Source organism: Tupaia chinensis, unplaced genomic scaffold (genome assembly GCF_000334495.1).
Source record: "Tupaia chinensis unplaced genomic scaffold, TupChi_1.0 Scaffold000709_1, whole genome shotgun sequence".
NCBI lineage: Eukaryota > Metazoa > Chordata > Mammalia > Scandentia > Tupaiidae > Tupaia > Tupaia belangeri.
Window position 1 is genome coordinate 2,125,199 of NW_006160232.1, and position 8,342 is coordinate 2,133,540.

The following is an 8,342-nucleotide window of genomic DNA, read 5'->3' on the forward strand; positions in this document are numbered from 1 at the left end:
TCAGATCACTGTTCATGTGTAAATATGTGTTATTAACAACACAAGAATATTTGGGAAATGTTTAAAATGTAGTTCCAAACTTATTAATTCATGTAATACACTTTTAGGGTTTTAAGAATGGTTCTTTCAGGACCAGCAGATGGTGTAATGGCTACATCACTGGACTCCCACATAGCTGACCATGGTTTGATTCTCAGACCCAGTGACTTGAAACTCATGCCAGATGTGTATGAGTGTGTACCCAAAATCCTGAGAGAAGAATGAAGGAAAAGGGATTGCGACAGCCATCCTCCTTGGCAGGGTGGGAGGGGGTGGGCAGTGATTGTTCACTTTTTTTCCTCTCTGTCTCTGTCTCAAAGGCGAGAGCACGTGCCCTATAGCCAAATTATCTCCAACAAAGAAAGAAAAAAAGAAGGATGATTTTACTCTACTGGTTTTTGCTATTGTTGCTTGTTCATTATAACCACCAATTAGAGGCAAATATATAGTGAGTAAGATTAAATTACCATATAAGCAATCAGAGAATTGTTATCATCAGGCTAACATTGGACCTCTCGTCAGAAAAAATGCAGGCAAGAAATGAATGGGGAAATATAGTCAAAGCGTAGATCAAAAACAATTTCAGCCAAGAATACTATACTAAGCAAGATTATCGTTCATATGGGAAAAACAGATAAAAAACAATCTTGAATAAACAAACTTGAAAGAATTTCCCAACTCCAGACCAGCTCTTCAAGAGGTTCTGAAAGGAATGCTATACCAGGAAAACTAAAAAGTCAGACAGTCAGATATAAGAGAACAAAAAAACAGCCAAGAAAATGGCTCACTAAATGATAGGAACAGGTCCAGAAATATCGATAATAACATTGAACGTTAATGGATTAAATTCTGCAATCAAGAGACACAGACTGACTGAACGGATTAACAAACAAACAAACAAAACCCAAGAAACCCTCTATGTGTTGCCTACAAGACACACATCTTATGGATAAAGACCTACATAGACTAAAAGTGAAAGGCTGGAAAAAAGATATTCCATGCAAATGGAAATCGAAAAAGAGCTGGAGTTGTGATACTGATTTCAGACAAAATAGACTTTAAGACCAAGAATGTAAGAAAAGACAAAAAAGAGCATTATAGTAGTAAGTAGGCTAATTCATCAAGAAGACATAACACTTATAAATATCTATGAACCCAACTCAGGAGCACCTAAATACATGAAGGAAAGACTGCGGGAGCTAAAAGAAGAGATAGATTGCAACATTATAATTGTTGGGGTTTTCAACACCCCATTATCTCCTTTAGACAGATCTTCTAAACAAACAAACGAACAAAAGGTAGATAGATACAGCCCCTAAACAATACTATAAATCAAATGAACTTGACAGACATCTATAGAACTTTCTACTCTAAGACCACAAAATATAGATTTTTCCCACCCCAGTATGAAATCTTTTTAAAGATGGACCATGTGATAGGACACAAATCAAGCCTTTACAGGTTCAAGGCATAGAAACAAAATCCAGCATCTTCTTGGACCATGATGGAATTAAACTTGATATTAGTTTCAAGAAACATCCTCGAACATACACAAATACATGGAAACTGAAAAACCTACTTCTGAATGACTTCTTAACTACCAAAGAAATTAAGTCAGGAATCATACCTATTTCTATCTTCAAATAATTCATAGTAGAGATAGCTGCCCTACCACTTTTTATGAATTACACTTTACACCAAAATGATAATGCAATATAGAAACTTACCTGTCTGTTGAAAATCCAGTGATAGTTAATCTGCGATAGTCAGCCTGAAATTTAAAAATCAGCCATGAAATATTGCATAAATATGATTACAGAAGCTGTCAGATAGTGGTTAAAAGTCTCGAAGGTAAAGAAAAATGAAGTAAATCACATTACTACGGACCAAGACCTGAATTCATCATTAATTTTTCTATACCTTTTAGAAGTTACTTATATCCTCACTACTTGTAAAAGAAATATAATTAGATAACCACTGTCATAGCATTCACAAACTATATTTGTAAACAACAAATGAGCAAGATTGATAAAACATCTTGCTAAGGTGTTATCATTTGAAAGTCTCCATAATTTTTATTTCAGGTTGCTTTTCCTGACCATGGCTGAAGGCTCATAGGAAATCCTCAGGTAGAAGAAAGTGTGTATACTAACAATTATTATCATTCAGATGAAAAAACATTTTACTACTGGGGCTTGTCATGAAGTGTGGTCTCATAAAATAACTTCTCATCAAGTTATACTAGAATTTCAGAGACTAATATACAGAGATCTGGAAATAATTGTAGAGACATGGAGATCTCCAGAGATTTCCCCTGTGAGAGTATCTACAGCTCCTCACCCTACTTATCTAGGGAAGAAGCAATTAAATTCGTTGTGGGATCAAGTGGGTTACTTTTAATGAGCACACATGTTTCTGTATTATATGTTCTTTTCTATTTTTAATTTTTTTCCAATTAATGCATAAGTTACCTAAGCAATACACTTTTTAGTAGATAGTGCTAAGATTTTTGTCAAATATATGGTCAAGCAACCACCAAGACAGTTATCAAAAAACAAAACAAAACAAAACAAAAACTCGCCTAACCTACTTTTTTTAAAAAAGGTTTTTGCCACAGGGTGCATGACCTCACCAAAGAGAGACAGACAGAAACAGAGAAGAAAGTGAGAAATCCCCCTCCAGAGGGGATGGCCACACTACAATCCCTTCTCCTCTGTTCTCATTTTAGGATTTTGGACATGCATGCACACATACCTGGAGTATGTGTCAAGCCGCTGAGTCCAGGACTCAAACCCTGTTAGGCTATCTGAGAGTCCAGCACCTAAACCACATGCCCACCTGCTGACCCCAAAAGCCTACTTTTTGATAACCACTTTTCCCAGTCTGCCCTGTCAATGAGTAGATTGGTTTTGTATAAGTAATTTTGCCCGTTCTGGGATGTTCTTAACTGTAATCTTAGAATGTGTAGTCTTTCCGACCAGCAGATAACATAATGATTATGTTGCTGGTCTCCCATGTAGCTGACCATGGTTTGAATCCCAGACCTAGCAGCTTTTACATACAGATTATAGATAAAAAGAGACAAGCCTCAAATTACTTTACTCATAAACTAAAGTGGAAACATTCTTACTGATTGTACAGAAATAAAAGAGAAGGTTATAATAGACTGTAGAGAATATTTTTGCTTCTCAACAACTTTTTTTTTGGAGAGAGATTTTTGCTATAGGTCATACATTGGAAAGACAGAAGGCGATAGACAGAAAACAAGATTATATTGTCTATTTTATGTAATATGAACATTAGACAATGTTTTCTCATGACCTGGTTGAGGACCATTTGGTTTGGTGATTATGAAGAAACATCCTTAAAATTACATAAACACATGGGAACTGAACAACCTACTACCTAAACATTAGCTGAAATGTTTGTGTGATCATAAGTTTTTATTACATTTGGCCAAATATCTAGAAGATAGGTTGCTTGGTCACATACTAAAGGTAGGTAATGGAATAGGAACTTTCAAACTTTTATACACATAGCTCTGTTGTTTCTTAATTCCAAGAGTAATGCATCTCAATTTCTTTACATCTTTGCAGCACTTGATATTTTAAGGTTTTTGTGATAGGAAGAGTTGAAGTTACTTTCATTTTTCTTTTTATTCTTCCTCAAAATATCTTAAGAGTCTTGTCAACACAATACAAAAAAATAACCAAAACAAAACACTGTGATAAATCCATAGAAATAATTTCTTTTATCTAAAAAATAATTATGTTTCTGTTAACTATGTTCTCCTTACCTCACAATGTAACGTATATTTTTAAATAGCTAGAAAAGAAGATCTCAAATAGTCACAGCACAAAGTAAGATCAATGTTTTAACATGTTGAATATACTTATCACCTTACCATGATCATTAAGGATTGTATGCATGAGGTAGAGTGTGATTTTTCAATCACAAATCATTTCACAAATATATATAACTAGTATATGTCAACAAAAAAATTAAAATGAAAAAGCTATGCCCCAAAACAAATCCCACAACATCCAATTGCTTTATCATCACACTTATGGTTTGAGTATATTTTTATTCCCATTAAGTAGACAGATCCATTCTTTTTCTAAATTTAATTTTATTTATTATTATCATACTCTTTTTTATATTACATTGAATCTCATATATCTTTATGATTTATTACATTTCTTTTTCCAAAAGGAATACCATGCATATACATCAAGATAAAGACATTACTATTTGTATCATCATCATCATCAAATAGCTTTTGATCGGATTTTTCTGAATTTTTTTTAGAGGGGGCAGAAGGATTTTGCTATAGGGGGCAAGCACTCACCAGAAAGACAGAGAGACAGAAAGTGAGAAATCACTCCCCAGGGGTATTGGCCATGCCACAATCCCTTCTCCTCCATTCTCCCCTCAGGATCGTGGGCACGCACGCACATGCGCCTGGCGTGAGTTTATCCCACGGGGTCCAAAACTTGAACCACAGTCGACTACATGGAGTACAGCAACATAGCCCTTACGCCAACTGCTGGTCCCTCAGATTGTTATTATTATTAAAATTATTTATAAAAATATTCAACACTAATAGTTATGGATGCTGAAGACAGTGTGGAATGTGGTGTAAGAAGGGAAGAGTATAGAGAAAGATTGCAAGAGAACAAATAGAGAGGCATAACATAGGTGGGACACAGAAATCGCTTATTACCTGTTGATGATAACATGTGTAGTATTCTCAACTGGTCTGGTCTGAAAAGTATTTCATGTTGGGTAAATTCTTTTTACAAGCCAGATGATATCTAGTGACAGATCCATTCTTTATATAATCTACTCTGAGTTCTCCCTCTCTAGCAGACTTACATTTTTCTCATCACAGTCACATGTAGTGACTATGAGTTTGTTCTGTATCTTAAAAAAGCTTTGCATCAAATCAAGTCAATAATTTCAGGTCATTAAACTTCAACTTCTCATTTGTAAGAAAAAATAATATAACATCATCTCATCCTCATAGGACTGTCAGATGATCCGATCATCCATAAATCCTTTTTGGACTGACTATGGAAAAAAACTCAAATTACTATAATCAGAAGTTAAAGTACAAGACATTACAGCTGATCCTAAAGAAATAAATAAGATTATGATAGAATACTGTGAATAACTGTACTTCAGTATATTAGATATCCTAAATGAGCAATGAAAATCTATTGAAATACACAAATTATTGAAACTAACTTTAAAAAAGTGAAGAAATTGCATAAATTATACATAATCTTCCCCAGTACGAAAAGTCCAGGGACAGATGTCTTCATAAGAATGAGCATGAATTCTTACAGAAAAATCAAGTGAAGGAAACACTTCCTAAGTAATTCCCATAATTGAGAGCATCTTCAAATTTTAATAAATATGAATGAATAGGAAGTCGAGATTATCAGGAGAGCAAATACTATATTAAAGCTCAAAAATAAGAAAAGAATCAGCTCAATAATGTGTTTTTGGAACTAATCAGAGTCATGACAACTGGGATATCACAGAACAAGTGACCTCACTGGACACATAAAAAGAAAGACAATGGTCAGCAGATGGCACAGCAGTTACGTTGCTGGGCTCACACATGGCTGCCCATGGTTTGTGTCTTGGACCCAGGGGCTTGAAAATCACCCTGGATGTGTCTGTGTACATGCCCAAGATCCCAGGAGAAGAACAGAAGAGAAGGGATTTTGTCATGGCCATCCCCCAGGGAGGTGATTTCTTACTTGCTCTCTCAGTGTTTCTGTCTCTCATGTGCCATAAGGCAAAAACATCTAAAAAAAGAGAGAGAGAGAGAGAGAGAGAGAGAGATAGAAAGACAGAAAGAAGAATGAAAAAGAAAGAAAGGAAGGAAGGAAGAAAAGAAAGACACAAAACATGTTTCCAATGTTGGTAACAGCAGTCAGAAAAACAAAGATGTAAGCCTACGGCCAGAGACCTGCAAACATATTCGTCATCATGGTGCTGATGTAATGTGGAGGTTTTCACACTCCAGCATAGAGGTCATAAAGCCATTGAGACCAAGAAGCTTTCCAAAGCAGCAAGGAAAACAGAAAAGAACATCTCAGCATCAAGTGCATCATAGAATTGACCTTGTCTCCCACTAGGAGTTCAGCCATGACCTTAGGAGTGACTGTTGGGGAGTAACAGAAGTCTACTAAGGACAAGTTGCTGAAGGAAACACACATAAGGATGTGGAAATGAAGTCCAGCATGATCACCCCCAGGTTCCTAATCAGACTGATGAAATAGATGGGTGTGAAAGAGTTAAGGAGAAGAACCTGGAGTTCTGGGGCATTGGTTAGACTGAGCAGGATTAGTTCATTCACTTTTGTATTGTACTCCATGGATATAATTCAGGAATCATGAAACAACCTATAGCAATGAAACATTAAAAAAGAGTGACAAACAAAAGGCAGCCAGTTTTTTTACAGTAACTGGACTGTAAAAGCATTATTTCTTTATAGCAATAATTTGCTCTTCAAAATTCCCCATATATCAAACATGGAAATAACAATGCAATGTAGTAATTTAGTAGATAACTTTTTATTCTTAAATCTATTGCGAGAGAGGGCACACACTCACCAGAGAGAAAGAGAGAAAGAGGGAGAGAAAGAAAAAGAAAACACCCCCTAGTGGTCTGTAGTCCTACCATGATCCTTTTCCCTCTATTTCGGCATCCTGTCAGGATTTGGGGCACATACATCCACACGTGTGCCTGGCATATTTTTTAGGCCATCAGAGCCAGGATTTAAACCAGGGTTGGCCATGTGGAATCCAGCTTTCTATGCATGGAACCTAACTGCTTCACTTTAAGACCAGCTCTAGATAACTTATCTATACATATTAGACTTCTGAAGTAAAAGGTCTATATGGATCACCTTCCCAGTTTCATAGTTTTGTTCGTGAATAAGCTGAGTAACAGAAAAGGCTAAGTTATTTGAGGTCACATGCCTTGAATAAATCTAGCTCCCATATTGGATCTTTTGTGTCTTCTAACAATTTTATAGAGAGTGCTCACATAAGAGGGCTTTATATATGTATGTTTATTTAATCTCTCCTCAGCTACATTAGATTGACTACTTATAATTCCTAGTTATACATCTGATAATTTCAAAACAAGGACAGGTCTGCAGAGGTATTGATTTAAAAAGCCAATCTTTAGACCCAGACTAATTTTTGAGTTAAGTGCTGTTAATGAATTTGAATTGATTTTAATTTTATTCAGTTTACATTTACGTGTCTCCATTGTACCAGCCTTATGAACAGGATTGCTTAGTTGTGCAATTTACAAACAAATGCATCATAAATGCACATGAATAAATTCAGCATTAAGATCATGCAACCAATACAACGAACGCTTTTTGTTTTTATTTTTGTTTTTGCCGTAGGGTGTGTGGACTTACCAGAAAGAAAGACAGAGGGAGAGAAAGTGGGAAAGTGAGAAAACACCTCTCCTGGGGTCATAGCATGCCACAATCCCTTCTCTTTCATTTTTTTCTCAGGACCTTGGGCATTTATGCACACCTATCCAGTGTGATTTTAAAGCCACCAGGGACAGGACTCGAACCATGGTCAGTCATATGGGAATCCAGCACTTTACCACTGTGCCACCTGCTGGCTCCCAATATAGCCAATTCTAAGAGAAGTTGTACTATTGAATGTAAAAGCTTAGACTCTGGAAAGAGGTGTATTTGTGTTACGTGTAACCCCAGTTATATACTACCTTGGAGACACTGGTTCTAATCGAAGTTCACTTATACATATTTTCTTTCTGACTAAAATAAATATGGTGTTGGAATCTCTTCAAGGGATTATTCTAAGAGTTAAATAGGATAAGCATGAAAAACGCACAATTTGGGTGCTAAACACAGTACCGAGTACAATGTCTTACATGATCATTAGAATAAAAGGATCCAGTTTAAATTGGTTTTAGAAAAGGTAAGTGGCCATATGTAGGGAGGTGGATTTTATTGTTTGATAGCAGAGAATTCACACCATGTCTACTCAGATCTTTTATTCCTTCCAGTATTTCTCACTCTATCCTTCATATCCCATAGGAGTGGCTATGTCATTTTGAGTGAAAATCCAAGGATCTTCAAGACCACGTTTGTTTAATATTCTCTTTATAATTTACATTTAATCTGTGATGAAAGACTCCCCTTTTACCATGGATTCCTTCTTACATCATTATTACCAATACCTAGCTGAATCACAGATATACATTGAAGGCATGACACTACTTCAGAGAAATTGATGAGC